At 36.7% G+C, this 26,712-nt stretch overlaps 1 pseudogene; it reads right to left on the bottom strand.

Annotated features, from left to right (window-relative positions):
• The window catches only part of LOC118711285, a 125,747-nt pseudogene extending 121,423 nt beyond the window's left edge, over positions 1-4,324 (bottom strand).
• Positions 4,325-26,712: the final 22,388 nt, after the last annotated feature.

Raw genomic sequence — 26,712 nt, 5'->3', positions numbered from 1 at the left:
AAAGAATGATGGAAGACCATCAGCTCGTGTCTCAGAGATCCCTGAGTGTCTTGGAGGCTGTGAAAATATTGGTCATGACTCATTCTGCACTTGGACTAGGTTCAGAGTGGGGAAACTTCAAGTGCAAAGCGACATAGCTACTTCCTCTGAATAAATACCTGGTATCACCTAAATATAATGCTCACATCCTCCGAGACTTTGGCTCTTTTATAGGTTAATTATTGTATGCAACCCCATAGGGAAGTACACTTTCATTAGGGCACATCTCTTTGTATATATGTTTGTTACATGATCATTTGTAAAGACATGACTGCATTTTCAGGTATGTTCATGCTGAAATATTCGTTTCCTATTGCCTATTTTTCACACTAATGCAATATGACTTATGAAAACAGGATAAACTTCTTTCTTCATGAATACTTCCAAAAGGAAGCTAGTAATTTTCCTCTGCTTTTTCTAGAAAAACAAGCATTTTATCTTTGTTTGTGGCTTTTAACTCACTATATTTTTGGAGGTGATAAAGTTTAATGCAGAAAACAGTGTGCCAACTTTCTTTAACATGTTAACTATTTTCTAATCTTCCCCTATCCTCCCTGTACTTTAAACCATTTAGAGTCTTTCTTTTTTGTTAAAATTTTATCTCAGGACCATTTTTGTTAGACTACATTTTCCCCAAGCTCAGTATAATTTACTATTCCCCTATTTTATATTGAGGGATTAAAAAAAATCTCAAAATGTTCAAAGAGACAGATAAAATCTATTGGTTAAATTATTTTTTTCACCCACAATTTCATGATTTTTAAGGCACATGGTATTTTCTCTTAAAACATTTACTAGTAGTGTAAAATTGTAAAATAATAAAAGCAACACCCCTGTACCCATTATCCAGGTGAAGAAATAGGACCTTATGCCAGGGCACTGCTCCCCTATCACATTCCTTTCTCTGTCTATATTTCGTGACTAACTACATGTAAATAATACCCTAACTGCACATTTAGTTGTCTAATCCTGAACTTTTAAAAATTCCTGTTGATTTTTATAGCGGTTTTTACTGTGGTTCCTTTTATTTTTTGATTAGCATAAATGTTTACATATCCTGACTACTACTCCTTATTTACAGATGCTGCAAATGTTTTCCTCCAGGTTATAGGTGGTCTCTTTATTCTCTCCATGGTGTATTTTAGGAACAGAAGTTGTTAGTTCTAATGCAGGTACTTGTCATTTTCTTTATGATTTTATCTTTTGTACCTTGTTCTGGGTCTTTTCCTACTCCAAGCTCATAAAGATACTATCCTGATTGCCAACTTCAATGTTTATAGATTTGTGTCTTACCAAAAGAGAGTACTTAATATATTTGGAATTTAAGATTCATGTAGAGTGTGAGGTAAGGATCCAGCGCTTTTACTGAATAGACAATTCTTTCCCCACCGATGTGCAATGCTAGTCAGTTAGAAGTAATTTATATGTGCTTGAGTTTATTATTGATTCTCTCCATCTCTTTTGCTTATATTCTCTATTTCTACAACTTACCTCTGTCTTATTTATAACATATTGTACAAAAAAAGCCTAGATATTTGTCAAAGGGAAGTCCTCTCACCTTTTTATTTCTCAGACATGTTTTCTTGTTTCTAAGCCTTCATCATATCATACGGATTTTAGAATTAGCTTGTTATATTCCATTACAAAAAAGACCTCTTTGGTTGTTGACTGGAATTACCTTTAATCTGTAGATTAATTTGAGAGACTTTTCATCTCAACAATTGTTGGTATTCCTACCAAAAAATATGATGTGTCTTTAAAGACATAAATATATGTCTTTAAAAATATATTTTTAAAACCATAGAGAGGTTTTAAAAATATATTTTTCAATGAGAATTTATAATTTTCTTTACACACATTTTACAGACTTTTTGTTAGATTTACTCTTTTATGGCTTAAAATATCTTTATAAATATGTTACATTAGTAGATATTATAAACAAATTAAACATGCACAAAACATGAAGTGCAGTTTAATGATCTGGAAGACAAACCACCATGTGGCCAGCGGCCAGGTGAAGATAGAGGGTATGGGCAGTTCTCTGGATACTTCCCCACTGTGTCTCCTGGGTGTAGCTGTCTCCCACTGATTTCTTCTCTTCACTCTCTCTCTTCTCCTTCAGAGATAAACATATGAAAAACATTATCTGAATTTGTTGCTCCCTTCATTTTCTTCACTGATATTCAGCCTTCAGTATGACTTATGTGGCTTTCCTATCTGCTGTCACCATAACTCCCAATAATGACAATAAATCTGAGGAATGTATTTTAAGACTTATCATAATTTTTTCTCAGAAAATGCTCTATTTTTACTCCCATGATTCAAAACTCAACATATTTTCTCCTGCCCACTAAACCACACTTTCTTAACTTTTTTTTTTCAGAATTCTTATGCTCTACCTGGTGGATTCTGTTCTTGGTGCTTCCTTTTATACTCTAAATATGAGTAATCTTACGCATTCCAGTTTTCTCAATTAATATTGATAGACTGATGACTCCTCCTCATTTCCAGTCTCCTGAGCCTCAGGTTAACATATAGGGTATGGATAGTCTCACTATAGCACACATTCTACAAGTTATCTGCATGTTTCTTAGGAACTGGATACTCAACTCACCATCTGTTATCCCGTCCTGCTCCCCTCTGCGGTCCAAATCATAGCAAATGTCCCATTTGTTCACTGTTCTATACTAGCTGCCTAGCATAGGACTTGGCGCATAATAGCTACTTATTAAATAATTGTTGAGTGAGTAAATGAATGAGGATATAGGGGAACAAGAAGAAATAATTAAGTTTGGTATTTAGCTGGGGAGATTAGGAGGCCTATTATGTATTTATCAGCAATTAAGCTTGGTATTTAGCTGAGGAAATTAGGAGGGCTATTATGTGTTTACAGCATAAAGAGCAGGTGCATATATGGAGAAAGGTTTGGGGATATTGTGCTTTCACAATCATGGAAAATAAAAATACATCATTTTATTTTGGTCATTCCTGATCTACTTTTCAAAGTAGCAATTGCATGAAATGCTCACTTTGGAAAGAAATTATTTTGTTAAGAAGAACAGACAGCATTTGTTTGGGGTGATCAAGCTATCTATTTTTCCTACAGCAGTATTCCTGTGAAATTTTCCTCTGTCTCATGTTAGCATCTACCCCCTCTGCTTCCAGCTACCCCTGTTTGATGTGAACCACTATCTAGGCAACTATGAACAATCTCTAGATCAGTGGGAGGCACACTTTCTCTGGAAAGGGCCAGATAGTAACTATTTTTATTTTATTTTAAAAAGATAAGTGTTTTATTTATTTATTTATTTATTTATTATTTTAAATATATATTTTTATTGATTTGAGAGAGGAAGAGAGAGATAGAAATATCAAGAATGAGAGAAAATCCTTGATCAGCTACCTCCTGCACAGCCCTACCCAGGATGGAGCCCGCAACCCAGGCATGTATGTGCCCTTGACTGGAATCAAACCTGGGACTCTTCAGTTCGGTAGCCGAGGCTCTATCCACTGAGCCAAACCAGCTAGGGTGATAGTAACTACTTTTAGATTTGTGGATCCTGGGGTCTCTTTTGTACTATTCAACTCTGACTTTGTCATCGACACTATGTAAACAGGTGTGTGTGACTGTGTTCTAATAAAGTTTACAGAACTGGTTAAGGGATAGTTAACTCATGGGCCATAGTTGTGCAAGCCCAGCTCCCGAGGAAATATTGAAGGGCGGTGGAAGGTCTGTGAGACTAAGCCTAGTAGATCAGCTTCATAGGTATAGTCGTTTCTCCTCTGTAGAGGCACGTGGTGAGCTGCAGAGCCAGTGCTGGTGGGCAGAGAGGGGGTGGGAGTGGGGAGCGCGCCTCCAGTCTCTGTACTGCACCGGAGACCTCACCAAGCACTGGCCTTTGCATTTCCAGCCTCCGCGACCACGCCTTGGATTTTTCATTTGAAAAAGAACTGGTTTAGAAGGATGGCTTCTCTGGAATAACGGTTTCAACATTCATTTTACACGAGCGAGATGTGTTTGCGATCCATTTGGGCTACTTCCGAGCTAGCTTTGGGGACTGCTGCGGTATATCTGTTAAGTGTTTACAAGGCAGAGCTTCCGAAAGACTTTTAAACCAGGAATACCTTGGTTACGGAATGCTTCCTCACCTAAAGGGCAATGGATGTCCCCGAGAGAAGCACGCACACTTCGGAAAGGTCTGACCACGTCAACAGACTTTTTCATAAGGTCCAGGGTGTGTGGCTCGTGAGGATGCGGCAGAGAAAGCAGCCGCTTTCCCGCCATGCGCTTACACCCCTGCGCTCTGGGTATCCGTCTCAGTCCTGCATCACCAGCTCTATATATAATCTAGTTTGGGCAAGAAGTGTCAGTGAGAAACCTTCTACTAGGTTTGTATTTTGTGTGTAACATACCTTTGAAAAATCTCTATCCTATGGTTTCTCTGGATGCAACAAGAATGAAACCATTTCTCTCCAGCTTTATACATGACAGCAGGGTGGGCCCCTTCTCATTCGGGCCGCGGGCAGCCTGTAGTGGGTCACTGGTCCTGTTCACACAGTGCCTTCCGGGGCACACCATGGGACCTGAGAGCTGTGTGAACCTCATAAGAGAAACGTTGAGAGAAAAATTAAAATAGTGGCTTCTTAAAATTAAGGCTATTTCTTAGGGCAGGCTCAGGTTGAAGAACAGTGGCTTTTAAGATGTGGGGCTCACCAGGTGAGCTTGTGCAGGTGCTGTGGATTGGCCTCTAGGAAGTCGGATTGTGTAGATCTGAAGCAGTGCTCAGGAATCTCCATCTTTTATTCATCACCGTCGGCAATTCCCCAACAGTTGGTCCACAGACCGCCCTTTGAGAAACACCGTTCCTATACTTCACTTGTGTCTCACGGGTCCGTGGCCAATAGCTTGTTGGGATAGGAATTGTGTTTCACCTTTGGGTTGCCTCCAAAGTGTTCTCTGGTGCATGAAAAATTTTATGATTTGAATTGTACACTTCATTCAGCAAGACCCCACTGGCTCGCACACTCAGGAACAAGACCATGGGAGCTACAGGCAAAAGGCAGATGCTTGGATCTTGCTGTTCATGGGGTAGAAATGATAGTCAGCAGCAAAATCCAGAGAGACCAGACGAAACCTAATCAGACAAGTCAGTTTCCAGGAATATAACCCATTCCTGAGAGTGAAGAACAATAGTATGCGAGTCATTAAAATCATGACATCAGTCTAGCATTTGAAGGAGAGACTTTTACATTTCTGTCTTGCTTTATATGTAGCCAGACCACTTAATCCTATAATTCTCTCCACTGCCTGCCAAGGTGACACTCTAAAAATGAATTGAGATGACATTTCGTGAATTTCACACTTGACATGATGAGGCATATTTCATGACAAAAGCTGAATTATTAATAAACAAATAGTCTGGAGACATATGCTATTGCTTTGGGGTTAAAGAGGTATAGTTATTTCCCCCAAAAGCTTCTTTTTATTCTTTGAATAATTCTTTAGTAAATATTTAGATGACATGTATGTAGTTCATCAAGTTATAATTTCAGACCCCTTCCTCCTCACTGTTTTCCTCCGTCTTCCTTCCTTCCTACCTTCCATCCTTTCCCCCTTCATCATCTCTTTCTCCTTCTTTCCTTCTTCTCACCTTTTCTTCTTTAACATGTACACACTTAAGAACAGCCTCGTTAGATTTTGTAATGGCATGTGCTAGTGAAGTTCTTTCTCTAATTTTGATCAGACATTTTAATTTTTTCATGACTAATTTATTTTTTATCCAGAGCAAGATGATGGTATTGGCTGTGTAGTTCAAGGTACACAGGCAATTAAAATGGCATAGAAACCTTAGCTTATTCTGAAGTAGTGAGAGAGAGGTACAAACATCCCTACTTCCTATGAGATTATGCTAATCAAATGAATTTGTCTGAAATTGAGTATCAGAGGTTTGTGTAAATCACTATAGGTTCCTAAGGAAGACTATAGCCTGTGGCAGAGAGAAGCTCTCAGCTTGGGCAAACTTCATAATTTACCTCTGATGCACTTACATCTGGGTCCTTGTTTGCTCCACTATAACAGCTTTGGTCACATTATTATTTTTAGTTCCTTGACAATACTTAGAAAATAGTATACACCCTGCTAAAAATGACACAGTAATTTCATGTTGGCAGCACAGGCATAGTTCGTGCTAATTTCGATGCAAACCATAAGAACACCTATCAATCCCTCCTTGTTCATAAGAGCCCAGCATTTTCTTCCTGATTCTCTCAGGAGACCAGCACACACCATCCTCAGAACCTGCTTTGTGCCTCCCACAGCCCTCCTCTAGGTTTTGCTGCACAGCCTCCTTACTGCTTTGAAGTTCTTCTACCGGTAGTAATCTATTTTTTTTGTCAGAGTTACCAGGAGGAAGGGGTTAAATGACTTGCCCTAGTCATGCAGGGACACTGCCAGGTCTCGCCTCCTAGTCTGGTGTCCTTTGCTCTGCCTCCTACAGGTACAAAAGCTGAATTATTAATAAACAAATAGTCTGGAGACATATGCTATTGCTTTGGGGTTAAAGAGGTATAGTTATTTCCCCCAAAAGCTTCTTTTTATTCTTTGAATAATTCTTTAGTAAATATTTAGATGACATGTATGTCCATTTCATTAAATCAAAAGAAGTTCAACAAGGTGACTCTGACAATAGTGTCATTTTTCTATGCCCTGAGACTCCGCCCTTCACAACACCTCCAAGCTCCAACCAGTGGACTTTGCAAATGAATGGCCCTCTCTGTTGCAGTTTAGCAAAATTGCAACCTGGGGGAAACAGATCCAAGGAGGACAGGACTATAGTTCACGCTGTAGCTTCTGCGACAGTACTGGCCTCAGACAGTAGCTGAACTGCACCTCATTGAGACCCAGAAACCAGAGTTCTACTGCTCAGTTTCAATCCCTTACACCCATAAGTGAGACATTAGGGAGACCTCAGTGAGCACCAAAGCCCCACTGAAATAAGGTGTGTCTCCAGTGCAGCAGTTCTTCCTTTATAGACACAGCAGATCCTCACAAACAATTGGCCTGGAGGTCAATCCCTCCAGTATACCAACAGCAATCAAGGCTTAATTATGCCAAGACTGTGCACTAAGCCCACAAAGGGATATAGCAAAAGTGACCACCTCAGGTGATTAGGGAAGCTGAGCTACTGACTCCTATAAGTCAACAACCACATAAAGCCACTCCATCAACACAGGGTGATGGCCAAAATGAGGAAACACGACACAAATGGGAGAGAAGCATGACACAAATGGGAGAGATGGAGGAGAATAAACTAATGGATGACACACAGTTCAGAATCACATTTATAAGATTACTCAAGAATCTTCTAAAAACCTTTGATAAATTTGATGAGACCTCCAAGAAGCTTGGTGAGACTTTCAAGGACCTTAAAGATAATACCAAAAAATTGGAAAAGGACCAGTCAGAAATTAAGCATACAATCTCTGGAATAAAGAATATACAGAAACTCAACTATAGATCAACGTACCCCAAGAATCAAACCAAAGATCTGGAATACAAGGAAGAAAAAATCACCCCACCAGAGAGGCAGAAAAAAAGAAGAATCCAAAAGTGTGAGGGCAGTGTAAGGAGCCTCCGGGGTGGCTTAAAGCGTACTAACATCCTGATTTTTGGGGTGCCAGAGGAGAGCAAGCAGGATATTGAAGGCTTAATGGAAGAAATAATGACAGAAAACTTTCCCTACCTGGTAGGTAAAAGTTCAGGAAGCATACAGAACTCTAAACAAGAGGAATCCAAGGAGGGACACACCAAGAAACACCATAATTAAAATGCCAAGGGCAAAAGACAAAGAGAGAATGTTACAAGCAGCAAGAGAAAAACAGCTAGTTACTTACAAGGGAGTAAAACTGTCAGCTGATTTCTCAACAGAAACTATGCAGGCCAGAAGAGAGTGGCAAGAAATATTCAATGATGAACAACAAGAACCTACAACCAAGATTACTCTACCCAGCAAAACTATCATTCAGAAGTGAAGCTCAGATAAAGAGCTTCACAGACAAGAAAAAGTTAAAGGAGTTCATCAACACCAAACCAGAATTACATGAAATGCTAAAGGGTATTCTTTAAGGAGAGAAAGAAGAAGAAAAAAGTAAAGGTAAAAATTATGAACAACAAAAAGACATAAAATACATACCTACCAACAAGCGAACCTAAAAATCAAGTGAATAAAAAATCTGAAGAAAAAAAATGGACTAGTGAATATAATGGAATCAGGGACATAGAAAGGAATTGGACTAACAATTCTCAGGGGGTGAGGGAAGAGATTGGACAAGAATCTTAAACCTATGGATGAAGACAGGGGTGGGGGCGGGGTAAGGGCATGGGGTTGAGTTGGGGATCAGGTGGAGGGGAGCTATGGGGGAAGAGGGGGAAAAGAGGAAAACCTGTAATAATCTGAACAATAAAGATTTATTATAAAAATAAAATAAAATAAAATAATCTAATTTTTTAAAACTTTGAAATCTCCAAATTCACTATGTGAGGTTTTGATGCCAAGACAGTAGAGTGACAAACTCTAAATCAGAATCGAAGAATCTTGTCCCCACATTAATTCTTGGCTTCATTATTATCATTGATTCCTAATAAAGTGAGAAAAAAATATTAACATTCAAATTTGAAAAAATTGTTTGGGTCATCGAATGAAGCCTTAGAATATTTTATAAGCTCTTCTAACCTGGACGATAAGCAATTTTTTAATTTTTATTTTTTTATTTATTTTTTTTACACAGATTCAGTATTCCTCACCTGGACAGTTGCTTTCTGCCTGATGTTCCATACACTCATTTATGACTCTTTGCAATGAAGGGTTGCATGACATCTGTTTTAAATCAGATTTTCCCTAATTTTTATGTATGCCCTCTTGTTCCATCATATGCATTAAAATTCACAAGCAGACATGATCTATTCCACACCAGATTTCATCTTCTATAAAACCATCTTTACTACCTTGTTTCACAGGTCTCTTCTGTAAGCATTTGTCTTCTTGGCATCTCTCTCTTTCACCTTTGACTTGAAATCAGGCATAGTTTGGGTCTTTCTTTTGGCATGTCAATGGCTAAAGCATCTTTCCGTAAAGGAGTGGAGCTAATCAAGTTGGCAATCCAGGAGAGGTCTGTGTATTCTCACTTCTCAGATTCGCAGCACCTTCTCATCATTGTCTCAGGGCCTGTTCTTATTTCTGTGGAGTTTTTTTCAAAGTCATTCCCCTGCACAGGGAAGACATCTGGACATTCAAAGATGTGTCTGGTTGTATGTTGTGTATGTGTTTTCCTTGAAAAGGGGGTAAATTCTAGCCCTTTGCTCATGCTCATTCTTAGAAGATTGGTAAAATTCTTACTCTGAATGGAGTAATTTTTTCCCAACAAGGTAAACCTTTTGGAAATGGTGTTGGAAACATCTGTGTGACTTCTCCCCTATCCTGGAAAGCAGCCTGCTTGTGCAGGGCTGAGATTCATTTGATTAAAAGGGATAGGAACTGGCTTTGACTCTCCAAGTGGTGCAGTTCTAAGTTTTCCTGTCTTCTCAGAAGAACTCTGGTGTTTGCAACACATCATGGAGGGATAGAAAATAGAGTTTTACATGGTCAGGGAATGTCACTACTCAGATGAGGCAATCACACATAATGAACAACTTTGTCATTTCTTTACTTCAGGTGGGCTAGTAGATTATTCAATATAATTGAATAATAATTTACTTGGCATCTACTATTTTTGGCCAGTATATGACATTATTCATGTCTTGTACTTACAGAGATGAGCAGTAATTTATTGTTCATGCCTGAGTTCACAGCTCAATAAGAGACTCAGTTGACCAACTGGAAAAAAAGTGTTGATTGTTTTAGTGTCGATCTTTAGAAAGACCTTCAGTGCAATGGAAGGAAACTATTCTGCCATCTTCACATAACAATCTTTTACTTCTTTTAACTTTGTTTTTAAGTTCTGTGGTTTGAAACATGCTTTGTGGAGGAGGCTCACCAAATGTTTTGCAACATCTTTGTTATTCTCTCCATTTGTTCAAACATATAAAAATTCTTTTGCATTTGTAGAAAAAGTGATTTATAATTCTTGGGCTTAATCTTATTGCAAATGGGTAGACAAATTAAAAATATTTTGTTTTGGCTTTTCATGTTGTCTCCAGCTACTGTAGTTGCCTAGTGACAATTTTATGTTGTTCTTGACTAATTATTGGCATCATTTGTTTCTGGCATACCAGTTAATGACAAATCATTATTTGGAATGCCCTCTTGACTGACTGAAGCCTTAAACTGTGGCTTTTGGTGTTAAAATTTGTTTTATTTGATTCCTGTTAGGAATCATACTATTAGTTATTAATTTAGTCATATTCATTTCTTGCTTCACTCTTGTATGTTTTTCAAAACATTTTAAAAAAGAAGAATCTGATCAGAACTTATACATAATTTTTTAATATGTAATTTTTTTTTATGTGTTCTCTAAACTTCTACATATAGATGTGACTATCTTGCTAACATTATCAAGAATGTAAGAAACCATGTAAGTGATAATTGGCGGAGTACTAAGAGATCATTAGTATGAAACAGGAGTTGGGCAACTATAGCCATGGGGCAAGTCTGGTTCACCACAATTTTTGTAGATAAGGTTTTATTGCAATGTAGCAACCCATTTGTTTACCTATTGTCTATGACAAATTTTGTACTGTGATGGCAGAGTAAGGTAGTTGCAACAAAGACCATACCTTATGCAAAGCCTAAAATAATGATCATCTGGTCTTTGGAGAGAAAAATTTGCTGATCTCTGGTCTTGAGAATGGCTCACTTTATCACTACACAATTGCCCAATGCAAATGATGAAGGTAAAGTTCATTTTGTTTTTCTTACAATAATGAATACTGAATTATCTTGGGTAAATTAGGACACATGTGGAAATCTCCTGAGGTCATTTACAGAGTCACTGATTTTATGTAAAGGAATATACTATTTCAAATTTATTATAGCTTGCTGTGACAAGTTGGCCAATTCATGATTGATTGACTATTTTGTTTTAGTTTTAACTATAATGGTATAATTAAATTAACTGTAATGAATTCTCAGGACAGGGTGAGAAAATCACTGTGCACCTTATATGATCCAAGCTCTATGCTAGGTTCCTGTCCCTATAAAGTAGTCTGTTTGCAACACAGACAGGAAGAAGGCATGCCAGATTCCAATGGAGACATTTGGCTGTTGATATTCTCTTCTACCCAATTCTCACTTTACCATGGAGACAATAAAGCCCAGTATTTAAATAGCTCATGGCAGAGCTGACATTTGAACATAGGTCTTCAGGGTTCCAAAGGCCATGCTTCTTATGCTAAACCATGTTGATTGGCATTTTATGTCAAGACACATATCGTCTTCAAAACAATCTACCTGAGGTGTGCAACCTTTTAAAAAAAATTAAGTAGCCCTAGGATCTTTTTCCAAATTTATTAACTACTTGCAGCACCTTATTAACCCATTAGGCAAGAAGATATTGAGCAGGTTTAATATAGTCTCATTTGTATAAGGGGAAAATAAGATACTAAAATCATAGTCACTTCAAGAAAACAATAAAGTTATAGAAAAAGGCCACCTGGAGCTAAATTCACTGTCAAAGGTGACTGCATTTTTGTAGCACGTGGGAGAATGTTCATTTCTATCCTAAAGTCTAGGCCACTCTTTTTCGAGGGCTAATGCTTTTGTTTGACAAAATCAGTGGAGTGTAGCCTGAAATCAAGAATGATAGTGAGCTGGCAGAACATTCAAAAGTGTTTGAGCTTATGATAAGCCCCCAGAGAAGGCTGGAAGTATCAATCAGAATGATCCCGTCCTATGTCCTACCACACTCTTCACTGCTGCTTTCCTCTGGTTCCTTGTGATGGCAAACACATTCCAGAGTTGTCTTGTAATTCTGTTTCTCAACACCAGCTTCCTTTAGAGAACAATTAACAGCTGCATAAGAGTTCTCAATTTGTAGAAAAATTTGTAATCTTTTAGTTCTTTTGTGACAAATCACTGGATTTATTTAGCAAACTGAAAATGAAATAGGCTTTTATAAGAATTGCAGAATTTTCAAGGGTGATATTTGTGGATGTCACTCTTGTCATCAATCCACCCCCCTAAGTAATATGGCTTTAACTTGGCTGACTGATTCAAACCCTGTAGCAATTCTAATCTGTTTATAACTATCCTATAATACATAATAAAGAGGTAATATGCAAATTGACTATCACTCCAACATACAAGATGGCCGCCCCCATGTGGTCAAAGATAGCCATACAAGATGGCCAGCAGAGTAGGGCAATTGGAGGTGACCAGGCCTGCAGGGGAGGACAGTTAGGAGTGACCAGGCTGGCAGGGAAGGGTAGTTAGGAACAATCGAGCCAGCAGGGGAGCAGCTAGGCATCAATCAGGCTGGCAGGGAGTGGTTTGGGGATGAACAGGATGGCAGGCAGAAGTGGTTAGGGGCAATCCGTTAGGCAGGCAGGCAAGTGGTTGGGAGCCAGCAGTCCTGGATTGTGAGAGAGATGTCCCTCTAGGGATCCCGTACTGGAGAGGGTGCAGGCTATGCTGAGGGACATTGCACCCTCCATGCACGAATTTCATGCACTGGGCCTCTAGTTTGAAATAACATTCAATAGCATGTATGTACAGCTGAAATTTCAAAATGGAGGCCAAGACACAGAAACAACCAAAGTATCCTTTGGCAGATGATTGGATAAAGAAGTTGGGGCATATATATATATATATATATATATATATATATATATATATATGAAAAACTACTGCCATTTGTGACAACATGTATAGATCTTGAGACTATCAGGCTGAACAAAATAAGGCAGTCAGAAAGAGCTAAGAACTAGCAATATGATTTCACTCATAACGTGGAATATAAAACTGAAAGCAAGAAATGAACAAACTAGAAATCAAACAAAAATACATAGGCCAGAGGGAATGGGAGTGGAGAGCAGTAAAGAGTAAAGAGGGTCAAATGTATGGTGATAGAAGTTGACTTGACTTTGGGTGGTGGGCACACAATGCAATATACAGATCATGTATCATAGAAATGTACACTTGAAACCTATATTATCTCATTAACCAATGTGTCCCCAATAAATTCAATAAAAAAGGAAAACAAATGGATCTATCTATTGAATTGTAATCCAAAATTATTTTAACTATGTTTCTTTTTTTTTTCTTTCATATAGATGTCAAATAATTACAGCTCCAGGGGATATATTGATTAAGTTCTTATTTATGGTAATGGAAAGCACATTCAGAGAAATCAGGGAGTAGATACTTTGTTTACTGCCTCATAGAAGTATAACAAATCCTAACCTATTTATGGGGTGTGCTGCCAAGTAAAATCTGGTGGTTATCATGTGATAGAAATAGGTGAATTGATTGCTTTGGCTCAACTCTTTAGGTAGTGCTAAATATATAAGATTGCATCAGGGGGTATAAACTTTAGAGGATTAGATAAAAAGAGTTGAGAAAGTACATATATTCCACATATTCTACATGTAAAATTGTAACCATATCATAACAGAAAACATATGTGGTACCACTAGCTTGACTTGAAATACTGAACATGCGCACAGGCTCTTTTCGCCAGCATTTTAAATAAGGGCATGTGATTCTAAAGCTTGTTTTAAGAGTGTGTACGTCAAACCAACCTGACGATTAATAGCATCAGAAAATAAGAGACAATTAGAAATCTGGGAGAAAACTGTCATAGAAAATTTGTATGGTTAATAAATTAAGAGATAATTAAGCTAGTATTTAAGTACTTTTATTAAAATGTACAAATCATGCCAATCTTATCTGGATATGATTACTTTATGATGACAAACTGTGAGGTCACCAAGAAAATTAACACATTTCAGGTGCATTATTCTTCTGGCACAATGCCATGGGGGAAATATGTTTATTCATCTTAAACCAAGAAAAATGTACAAGATAAAACTTGGTTTAAAACTACTTGTGGCCATTTGCCTCCATTGGCACCAAAAAACAAAACCTGAGCATTTAACGTTGTTTTAGCAAGTCACAAATCCATTTTATGGGAGTGTTTTCAGCTTAAAATTCCATCAACATAGTGAATGAGGGATATAATACATTCTGGGGTGCTGATTGGAATATTTGTATTTTGCAGGAGAATATCAGGTATCAAGTTGTCTGAAAGTTAGGTCAATTAATTTATTTACTTATTTATAAACATTTGTCTGATACATTTACTAGCAATAACAAATTTTGTGTACTTGCTATAAGTCATCTTAGGCACCTATTTGTGAGGAAAATATCTCCCAAATTAAACTTCCTTTTATATTCCATTTGCTCTGAAAAATAATTTTTATATGTGAATGAAAAAAATAGATATTTAAAAAATGTCTTACTTTCTCAATTATTTTATTATTTTGTTTAATTCAGAAATTACTTATTTGGAGTACTTTGAGAGAGACCCAAATATTTAAATTTGAAATGTAGCAAGTGTTTTTTTTAAAATAGAAAACATAAGAAATAATGGTGTTCTTCCCAAAAGAAATAGCATAAAAAATTAAGACTGTATCTTGATTTAAGATAAAATAAATCATTTATGAGATCTTCAAAATAGTTTTAGCCTTTGAAGTCTTTTCAATTTTACAACTGAATTACTATTTCTCATTCAAAATGCTTTTAAGATTCTCTTTGAACTTATTTTTTCAATCTCTCACAATAAGAGGAGAACTTGACATTTACAAAATGGCAGTGTTCCTGATTATGTAGGAATAAACCATACTTTTCTATAGCAGCAATTTTTAACTGGTGTGCCAGAGGAATTTTTAAAACATGCAGTACCTGACTATTTAGTCAGGGGCACTGACCTCTTTTCCCTTAGATTGTCAAATTAAAAAATGACAACAGCCAACACAACAATGGTTGTCTGGTGTGGATGAATCTAAATTTTGTCACATCAGCAAAAAGTGTATTTCTTGTTATGCCACCAAATTTTAGTAATTAGTTTATGTGTAATTAGATGAAAAAGGTTGAAAAGTGCTGTTCTATAGCACAAATTTCTTTCCCTACTAAAATATGCATGGGAGTGCCAGATTTGAATATACCTAAATTATTATATATTATACTAGTGGCCCATGCATGAAATTCATGTACTGGTAGGGTCCTTTAGTGGCTGCTTCCACCACTGGTGCCTCCCTCCCTTCCCCTTGCCGACCCCACCCCCTGGTTGAACTCCTGGACAAATGCTGATCTAGGGGACAATTTGCATACTATGCTTTTATTATATAGGACTAGAGGCCCAGTGCATGAAATTTGTGCACGGATGTGTGTGTCCCTTAGCCCAGCCTGCACCCTCTCCAATCTGGGATGCTTTGAGGAATGTCCAACTGCCCTTTTAGGTCCCATTCTGGTAGGATCGGGTCTAAAAGGGCAGTCAGACATCCCTCTTACAATCCAGGACTGCTGTCTCTAACTGCTTGCTTGCCTGCTCAACTGCTAAAGCAGCCGGTTTGAAGTGGTTGAATTCTTGGCCTTTAGGCTTCAATAATCAAAACAAAGCTAGAAGTGAAATTGGGTAATAGGCCACATTATACCGTTATCTATAAAGCTCCTAAACAAATATAAGCTAGATCTCCATAGCTATGGCCTTGGCTATTCCAGAATATCTGCAAATAGGAATCAGATGACTTTTTAATTTTTTCCACTTAAAAAAGAAAGAAAGAAAGAAAGAAAGAAAGAGAGAGAGAGAGAGAGAGAGAGAGAGAGAGAGAGAGAGAGAGAGAGAGAGAGAAAGAAAGAAAGAAAGAAAGAAAGAAAGAAAGAAAGAAAGAAAGAAAGAAAGAAAGAAAAAGAAAGAGACTGAAATGAAAAGGAAACTGAAGGGAGCTAGTGTCTACCAAACACTTACCACATGGTTTTGCCGGGCAGATCTCTCTTTGGCAGGAAGAGAACCTGTCTAGAGGGCCAGCCTTTAAGGAGGCTGGTCACCAGTGGGTCAACATGACTGATGGTCTAGGCTCGTGAAACAAAATGCTTGATTAGTTGAGTCTAAAGTGGCTACTTTAAAATTTTTGTCCAATTTAATTTGAGGCATTTACCATTCTTTGTGGGTTTTTTTTCCAAAAAGAATAAATAAGAAATTGTAAACAAAAAGGTAATAAAAATGACTGAACAATTTAGATTAAAAAAAAAAGCAATTATCACTCATTTAGTACAGCAGTTCCATGGGGAAGCTTTCTAAATATGCAGAAGTATATTTCATAAATATACTTCTGCATCTGATAGGATCTAATTTTATTAATTAATTTTAGAATAAAATTCTTACAATTCCTAATTTTAGTTGTTTAATAGGGTTACCCTTTATCACACTGGTTTAAGTTATATGTTTCTCTCTGGCACCTCAATATTCTATGTGTTGGTTTTTGTTTTTTTGAACAGTATAAATAGGAGTCTTTGATCAGAACTTTCTCATACTTATGCCTGGTGTACATATACAGGGTGTCCCCCAAAATGTATATACACTTTAACAATTGATAGTTCAATTTTAAAAAGGAAATGTATTTTAATAAATACTACCTTTATAATTATTCAAAGCATGTATATACATTTTTTGGGGGATACTCTATATAATTCTAGAGAAGAGATTTCATTAATATAATTTTTTTCAGTGTCCTAAACTCAAGATATTTAAAAAATTATGAACCATTCATTACATGATAACTGATATGTCTTCTCTGGGCTTGTCCTTTCAAATGGGGAATACCATGTCCTGTTTCTTTAAAAAATGCTAGTTCAACTGAATTGACACTTCTTTCTTTTTTTTAAGCCTCTTTATCAGAATTTTATACAGCTATACAAATGTGAGATAAGAAATGATGTTCTTAAATAAAGGCAAAACTGATATATGCCATCCAAAACACATATTGCTTTTTGGACAAACTCAGTTTACACAGCTTTCTGGGAGGGTTACTATGTTGGTAAGACTCACTGAGGCATCAATGCCTGCTTCCCTGTTTAATGTGCTTGTTTGTTATTAGAAGAAACTCCAGTCTTAGTTTTCAGTTTATTAAAATATTCTGGCAAATAAAATAGAAAAGTACTTTAATTTTAATTATGGTTAGGCCAATAGACCCAATTTTATTCTATTAGAACTTGTTCAGTGTTTGAGGCCCAGATCATTCTCCTACACTTGAAAATTTACATACATTTACATACATATACATATAATTAACAAATTAATTATCTCAAGTGAACTGGTTCAATATATATTTCAAGTGAAATGTCTATACATACCCCTACATAGTACTTACAGCATTATTTATAATATTTGAGTTATTTTATTCCCATTGGTGCATATTTTGACTCAATGTAGATAAAATTTTAATGTTCTGACTGAAAAATTGAACTTTTGAAGATCAGATAATTTAATGATAGGAGTAATATATTAACAAACAGGAAGCTGTTTCCAGTGCTCAGTGAAATGAACTTAGAAATATCATGCACTGAATAATCACTTCTAAGTAGGTTTTCAATGATCTTAATTACTATGAAGTCATGACTTGACAATCAGAATGTTTTCAGTGCTGTTCCCAAAACAAAAACATGAAGACAACGGGAAGATAGTTTAGGATGCCATGCATATGAAACTGCATAGTCTTTTGTTGAGAAACTCTCTTATGTTCTCTATGATTTAAATTTAATAGTACAAACAATATAAATGAATTAAATTTAATTAACTGTTCAGAAATGATGACTATTTAAAAAGTTATTAGATGAAGAAGCTGAGGTCCAGGGAAGCTAAATGATGTAAATAAAAAATGTATTTGTTGTACATTTGGCCAGATCAAACGGAGGCTTTGGGACTCTTACTGCTGTGTTCTCACACTGGCTAGGCTGTGCTATTTTAATGTATATAAATGTTTTAGTCCCCCTTTCCCCCAATGCCTATATCCTCATCTACAGAACCTTTGCATATATTATATTAGGTTGCATGGCAAAGGGGAATTAAAGTTACAGATAGAAATAGAGTTGTTCATTAGTTGAATTTAGCATAGAGAGTACTTTGGTTGGCCAGGTGTGCCCAATGTAATTACATGGTCCTTACGTGTGGAAGAAGGAGGGGGCAGGTCAGCATGGTGCCAAGAGAGAAGGATTGAACTGGCCATTGCTGGCTTTGAATGAACATGAACCAAGGGTGCCACGCGACAAGTGGTGCAGGCAGCCCCTAGAAAGGAGAAAAGCCCGGAATGTTCCCAGAGCCTCAGAAAGAACGCCGGCCAGCAGACACCTTGATTTTGCTCAGTGAGGCTTTGTTCAGACCTCTGACCTCCAGAAGTGTAAGTAAAATACTAAACCTGTGTTGTTGTAGGCCACTTCATTTATGGCATTTTGTTATAGCAGCGATCTGAAACTAGTACAAGTGAGAAACATATAACATTGTAAATCATGACTGGAATGGAATGATTTCTACACCCAAAGAATGAAGGATCTTGTTAAAGAAAAGTGAAGAATAGAAAATGAATTGTACACACCCTTTCCTTCCTTTAAGTTGTGTCTCTTCCCAGTTCTTTCAGATCAGGTTGCATCCCTAAGCTGGCAGGATGTTATTCACAAGTGGAGGATAGCACCCATTTGTGCTGTTACCTCGTTGACGTTTCCATTGGAAGTAGTGTAATTTTGTTAAATGAACATAAAAGTGTCTATTCTATCAGTTCATGTGCCTCAGGAACTCAATTTATTATTTATTTATTTTTAATTCGTGAAATAGGAGTAAGGCTACTCAAATCCTAGATAAGGCTGGGATTTTCTCCTGAAAACTTGATGTGGTAGAGGGATTTATTTGCCTATTTATTTTTTTACAAAGGAGTGAGCTAGTCTATAAGAAAGTGTTGAGGCTTTGATCTTGTTCACTGACAAACTGTTTTTCAAGAACTATATTGTTTTCTTTGTCTTTATTTTTGTTCACACACTTAAATTTGCTTTATTTGGGATTGTCGTGGTTCGCTGCTATTTTCCTGACAGCAAAAGGCCCGTAGCAGCGACCTACGGTGGCTAGAACAGCTTTCATCCTTTGTTTCCTGGGTCTCTCTCAGCAGTCCTGCTGAAAGCAGCTTTATTAAGGCCAGGCAGATCTGATTTCTTGGAAAGATTCCTGGGAACACTGTCACAGGAACTTTACCAAAGTCTGTATCTGATAAACAAGGATCTTGTTCAGATTCAAGCAAGAGGGTGAGGTGAGTAAGCTGGCACAGCTGGAAAACAGGCCCACATCACACAGCAGTAGGTCCTCTATTAGCTCATCACGCTGGCTGATTAGTGCTCTAGCTGGAGTGACACCAAATAGTGTGATTACGTTAAGGATTTGCCATCCAGGGGTGCTTTGCAATTGTGACCTTTTGTTTTTCGGGTAACACGGTATGCAACTTTTTCAATTGAACCTCCATTTTAGTCTAACTAGACACTTGCCTTCCTTTTCTACCCGACCTGAGGAATAGAAACCTTAAAAACTATAGACTCATTACTCTCACGTTAATGGACAGAGTTCAGAAGGATAGGTTAAATTCCAGGAAGAGTTGCTGCATAGACATAGGATATTATTTATTTAAACAGTTACAAATTTGTTAATGGCTAGGAGATTCTAATACATAAGGTCAACAAACTACTTTATTTGGATGCCTTTCGAAGATATGTTGAACGATTTTTATATAGTGGCATTGTAGAATAAAGAATTTGGCTAATCTGCCGAAACCGGTTTGGCTCAGTGGAGAGAGCATCGGCCTGCAGACTGGAAGGTCCTGGGTTCGATTCCGGTCAAGGGCATGTACCGCGTTGCGGGCACATCCCCAGTGGGAGGTGTGCAGGAGGCAGCTGATTCTCTCTCATCAATGTTTCTAACTCTATCTCTCTCCTTTCCTCTCTGTAAAAAAAAAAAAAAAAGAATTTGGCTAATCTTTGTTGCTATTCCTGGAATTTCCCAAGCAATTAGTGTCTTTGTTACTGAGGGTGGACACAAGGGACCACACCTGTGTGTATTTTGCTAACAAGGTGACTCCTGGTAGGCCCTTGAGTTTCAGTCTGGAGTCTGGTTTTGTAGAAAGACCAAAACGTTTGATTTTGACAGTTTGGACTTTGAACCACACGATATAGTCTTGACCTCCTGACACTGGGGAGCTGGAGATTTTCAACTGGTATGGCCAATTCACTCAATTATGCCTATGTACCGTATTTTTCGGACCATAAGATGCACTTTTTTCCCCCCAGAAGTTGGGGGGAAAAGTCCCTGCGTCTTATGGTCCAAATATAGCCTACACATATACTTTAAAAAAAAAGTTTTTTTACTTGCCCTGCTCTGTGTGGTCTCTGTGTGTTTGCCCGGCTCTAAAATGGTTCTAAATGCTGCTGTTTACTTTACAGGGTTGATTACATGTGTTTATGACTGTGATGTTGGGTTTTAATGCACATAAAATATTTTAGGACACTATTTGTTTCAGAATCTTTTTTTCTTCATTTCCCTTCTCTAAAAACTGGTGCGTCTTATGGTCCGAAAAATACGGTAATAACATTCCAATAAAACTCTGAGGCTTCAAATTCTGGGTCTTCCATTATGCATTTATGCATTCCAAATTTCATTTTTAAGTACCAGAATCTATTAGTTTTGACTTGCTCTCGCTCTCGCTCTCGCTCTCGCTCTCGCTCTCGCATACACACACACACACACACACACACACACACTTTAGGAGAAGCTGATTTTCATTTGGAGACAAAAATAGAGTGCTGTTTGAAATATAAATTGCCTTTGAGTTTCTGTAGGGCTCAATATCAAACCATGTCACAGAAAGATTTTAAAGTAAAAGTTACACAATGGTTAACTAAATTATATTACAAATTACATGTAAATATTTGGGGGCAACATATGCATATTCTTAAAATTTATGCCTGCATATGAGATTGAAGATTCTTTTTAATCTAAATGTATTTGTGAGGGTGATAGTGATTATATACACATTTGAGTAATTGGCTCATTATTTTTTAAATCATATATTTATTTAAAATTTGTGAAGTTGCTTTATGTTGGCATAGAGAAATTGGTCCATTAATATAGCAAATAAAAAAAAATCAACTTATGTAATATGTTTCAAGAACTTGTATTTTTAGATGATTTACCTGGGACCTGCACATGTTAACTGAAGTAAATAATTGACATAATTACCTAAATTATTTCATAAAAATATTTATATATTTTTCTATTTTTGCCAGTTTGCCCCAATTATTTGGACAATATTTTCAGTTTTTAATAACAATTTCTATATAGATAAACATGCCAATATATTTTTTACATCATGTGGTACTGCATTTAAGCACTATTAAAATAAATACAAATAATATAAAAGATAAAAGAAAACCATAAAGCGTTTTAGGATTAATTAATTTAATAAAATTAATATCTCAAAGCTGAAAGATATACCTATAGTGTTTTAGTAATATTTTATATAAGCTTCTTTCTCTATATGTTAATTTTAAAAGGTTAAGAGGGGATTATAGGAAGATGTATCCTTTCAACCTTCCTCTCCAGTCACTGAAAACCTTGCATGTGTATGTGCTGGGGCAGAGGCGGGGCATGCTGATGGGACTTAGAAGCCTTGCTCAATAGAGTGTGTCTGGAAAGATACATATTTGTTGGGGGACTTTTAGGTGGTTATAATGTACTATTTCTGATGGTAGTTACAAAGGTGTTGACTATTTAGGTATTCATTATATGTTTATATGTTATTTACTTTTGTCTTAATGCATTACGTTCTATAATTTTAAAAAAGAAAGCAAAAATGCAATCTTATTAAAGGACATAAAACAAAACAAAACAAAAACACAGATAAATTGAGAGATGCTGTGGGAAAACAATGAAAACATAGTAATTTATATATGTAATGCAATTCAAGATAGATTAGCAGTGATTCAAGAATTAGATAAAACTATTTACAAATTTATATGAAAGAATAAATGCCCAGGAATATTCAAGGATGATATGAGAAGAAGAATATTAAGTACTATAGACTTGCCTTGCCTGGTACTGAAACTTACTTCCAAATTATTGTAATCAATACAGTAGAGCAGTGGCACAGGAATAAAAAGCAGATTAGTTTAAACCATAGGAATTTCACAGACATAAAATCAAGAGCATAAGGAGATTTAAAATAATGCAAAATACATTATAGATTGTTACTTAATGAAAGATCCTGACATGGTTGATCATCCATCTGGGATTTCAAAGGGTCAAAGTAAGAACCTAATAATAAAACAACAAATTGTATAACTATTATCTAAATATAGAAGACATCTTTCTAAGTAATATAGGAAACTCAGAAAAGAAAAATATATTTGAGAAGGAAAAGTGAAAAATTTGAAAGAGAAGACCATATCAAAGTCCAAGGCAAACTATTATATGGAAAAAAATACATTATCTATAGCACTCTGATGATCACCATTTCTAATATGCAAAGGACTCATAAAATGAACATAAGATAATATTTAAAAAATGGATATATATGTATATACACTTTAACAATTGATATGTCAATTTTGAAAATGTATTTTAATAAACACTGCCTTTATAATTAGTCAAAGTATATGTATATATTTTTGGGACACTATATATATATATATATGTGTATATATATATATATAAAAATATATTTCTATCTATCTATCTATCTATCTATTTCTATCTATCTACATAGCATTCTGTCTATACAGATTTTTTCAAAAATATTCACTGTATTGTGAATCACATCACTAGTTATAGTATCTACATATGCATTGGTTTATAATGATTTATCCACTTTATTATTTATATATTTATTATTGAGGTATAATTGATATATAACATTTTATTAGTTTCAGGTGTACCAGATAATGATTTTATTTTTATATACATTGCAAAATGATCATAACAATAAGTCTAGTTATTATCCATCAACATACATCATTATAAAATATTTTTCTTGTGATAAGGAGTTTTAAGATTTATTCTCTTTTCAACATTCAAATATACAATACAATATTATCAACTACAGTTATCTTGCCATGCTATACTTTACATCCCATGACTTATTTACTTTAAAACTGAAAATTTGTACCTTTTGACCCCTTTCAATATAGGAAACTGAGGAAAAAAATATACTTATTTTGCCCATTTCCCCAATCCTCTTCCCTTTGGCAACCACCAATCTAATCTATGTGTAAATGAGCACTTTTTTGTTGTTTATTTTTAGATTCCACATATAAGTGCAATTATATGGTATTTGCTTTTCTGTTTCTGACATTTCACTTAGCATAATGCCCTCAAGGTCCATCATCCATGTTGCTTCCCATGGAAAGATTTCATTCTTTTTATGCTGAACAGTATTGCCTTGTGTGTGTGTGTGTGTGTGTGTGTGCACCACACCTTTCTTTATCCATTCATCCAACAGTGGACACTTAGGTCATTTGCATATCTTGGCTATTATAAATAATACATCGATGAACATGGGAATGCATATATCTTTTATTAGTATACAGGGTGGGACAAAAATAGGGTTACAGTTGTGATTATGCAAAACACAACAGTTTATTATAGTACTAGAGGTCCAGTGCATAAAATTCATGCACAGAAAGTGTTCTTCAGCCCAGCCTGCTCCCTCTCCAATCCTGGATTCTTCGGAGTATATCTGACTGCTGATTTAGGCCCCAAATGGGCAGTTGGACATCCCTCTTATAATCTGGGACCATTGGCTCCTAACTGCTTGCCTGCCTACTGGCCTGATCCCACTAATTGCTCTCCCCTGATGGCCTGATACTCTTAAATGCTTTCCCCTGAAAGCCTGATCCCTAATTGCTCTCCCCTGCTGGCCTGATGGCCCCTAACCACCTCTGCCTCAGCCTGCCACCATGGCATTGTCCGGAAGGAAGTCCAAAAGGTTATCCTGAAGATATCCAGTCTAATTAGCATATTACCCTTTTATTAGTATAGATTATCATTTAGCACTTGTTTATTTTCCATACAAGTGACTGTAAATGTATTGTCAAACCTCACAACTGGTTCATCAGGGAATCTTATACCTTAGAATCTGACCAATTCTCACCATCTCCCCTGCTATGCTCTGTTCTGTTGTGATGTTTAACATAGACTCCTAACTGGTCTACTTGTCTCTGCCTTTGCTGCCTGACTCTCTTCTCAACACAGAAGCCAAAATCATGTAAACCATGTAAATGAGATCACAGCGCTCTTCAGTTTAAAACTCTGCAGTGGTTTCCAGTTTCACCCAAAGGCCAAATCCAAAGTCCTTACAATCTCTACCTGACCCAGTGTGATCTGGCCCCTGGTGTTAGTTCCCCACCTTCTATCTTTTCCCTCCTGCTCCAGAGAAGTCATACCAGCCTTCTAGCCATTTTTCCATAGGTCTTATAAGCTCTGGCCTTCCTCTAATCTTTAGCCACCACCTTTGCCTGGGGGAAAAAAAATCTCCTTTATAAAGCTTCACTTCCTCACCTCCATCAAGTCTTGTTTTCAACTTATAATATTTAATTTTTTATAGAACATTAAGAAATTTATGTTGTGAAAATTAGATATAGAAATCCTATATAATAAAAGACTAATATGCAAATAGACTGAATGTTATAAGGACCGGTCACTATGATGTCCCACAGGGGGAGCACTGCTCAGCCATAAGCCAGGCTCATGTCTGGTGAGCAGTGGTGGGGATAGGAGCCTCTCCTGCCTTTACAGCAGCTGAGGATGTCCGACTAACAGCTTAGACCCACAGGGAGTGGGCCTAAGCCATCAGTCAGACATCCCCTAAGGGCTCCCAGACTGTGAGAGGCATTAATCTTGTGCACTATTCCTCTAGTAATTTAATAAAGGCTTAGCTGTTTATTAATCTTATTCTGATTCTGTCCTCAGAGGTTTACCATAAATTCTTTAACTATGGGTTCCTTTTTCAATTCATTCTTTGTTTATCCATTACCTATGGAAGGGTACCCCCTTTCAAAAAAATTTTAAGTGCTTGACACAAAATAACTGTAGTTAACTTTCAAGATAAGGGTTTGTTTTCTGTGACTTTTAATCACTACTCTATCTTGTATTGTCTTGGTTTCTTATCACTGCTACATGACAATCTTAGTGGCTTGAAACAATTTACACTTACTTCCCCACAGTTTTTGTGGGTCAGGAGTCCAGGCAGAACTTAGCTGGGTCCTCTGCTCAGTATCTCACAAGACTACAGTCAAAATGTTGGCCACACATATGCTATCACATGAGGCTTGGGACCCCTCCAAGCCCATGTGCTTATTAGCAGAATTCATTTATTGCAGCTCATAGAACTCATAGAGACTTGCTTCTTCAACGACTGGAAGAATCTCTCTGAACTCTAAATTATTATTATTATTATTATTATTTTAATATGTATTTTTATTGATTTTAGAGAGGAAGGGAGAGGGGAAAAAGAGATAGAAACATCAATTATGAGAGAGAATCATTTGAATGCCTCTTGCACAGTCCTGACTAAAGATCAAGCCTTTTGGGGCTGGTGCCCTGACTGGGAATTGAACTGTGACCTCCTGGTTCATGGGTCGATGCTCAACCACTGAACCATACCAGCCTGGCTCTATCTACATTATTTTTTGAAGGTCTCACCTCATCGAGTCAGGCCCACCCAGGATAATTATCTTTTTTAGTCATTCAAGTCCAAGAGACTAGGGACCTCAATTACATCTGCAAAATTTCTTCTGTCATATAACATGACATGTAAATGACATCTCATTACTTGTCCCATATGCTGTTATTGATTAGAAGCAGGTTATATGTCTTGTCTTAATTTAAAAATTATTTTTTTTTCCAGATCTGATAAAAATTTTTATTCATTCACATCAGATAGCTATTGTTGTATTGGCTATTGTCATTTTTAAATTTGCTGATCTAAGAAAAGAGGTCAGTGCATCTGGCTAAGTAGTCAGGTATTGCACATTTTAAACATTCTTGTGGCACACTGATTGAAAATTGCTGCCCAATACCAATGCATCTCAGTTCCTTGCTTTGACAAACACCTCTTCTTTTCATTCACTTGTTTTTGTTGTCATATCATAGACCTTATTACTATCAAAGCCTATATCACTTCTAAACCATAGATGTCAAGGGCCCCATATTTGATTACCTCTACTAACTTTATTTATTTATTTATTTTAGATTTTATTGATTTTTTTACAGAGAGGAAGGGAGAGGGATAGAGAGCTAGAAACATTGATGAGAGAGAATCATTGATCAGCTGCCTCCTGCATACCTCCTACTGGGGATGTGCCCGCAACCAAGGTACATGCCCTTGACCAGAATTTAACCTAGGACCCTTCACTCCTCAGGTGGACTCTGTCCACTGAGCTACACCTGTTTCGGCACCTCTACTAATTTTAAAGTTCATTCTCTTTAATATCCTCACTGGATGAATTCTTAAGTCTAGTGGAGAAATTTAATGCCATTTTTCCCATCATGCTCTCTCATGTGTTCATTTTCCCCTTTACCATGCTTAGAGCCTATGACTAAAATCATTTACTTGCTTGCATATACATTTCTCCATTATCTAAGTTTACCAAATTC

This window comes from Pipistrellus kuhlii, unplaced genomic scaffold (assembly GCF_014108245.1).
Source record: "Pipistrellus kuhlii isolate mPipKuh1 unplaced genomic scaffold, mPipKuh1.p scaffold_m20_p_8, whole genome shotgun sequence".
NCBI classification, from domain to species: Eukaryota; Metazoa; Chordata; class Mammalia; order Chiroptera; family Vespertilionidae; genus Pipistrellus; species Pipistrellus kuhlii.
This window is presented reverse-complemented; position numbering and strand designations above follow the sequence as displayed.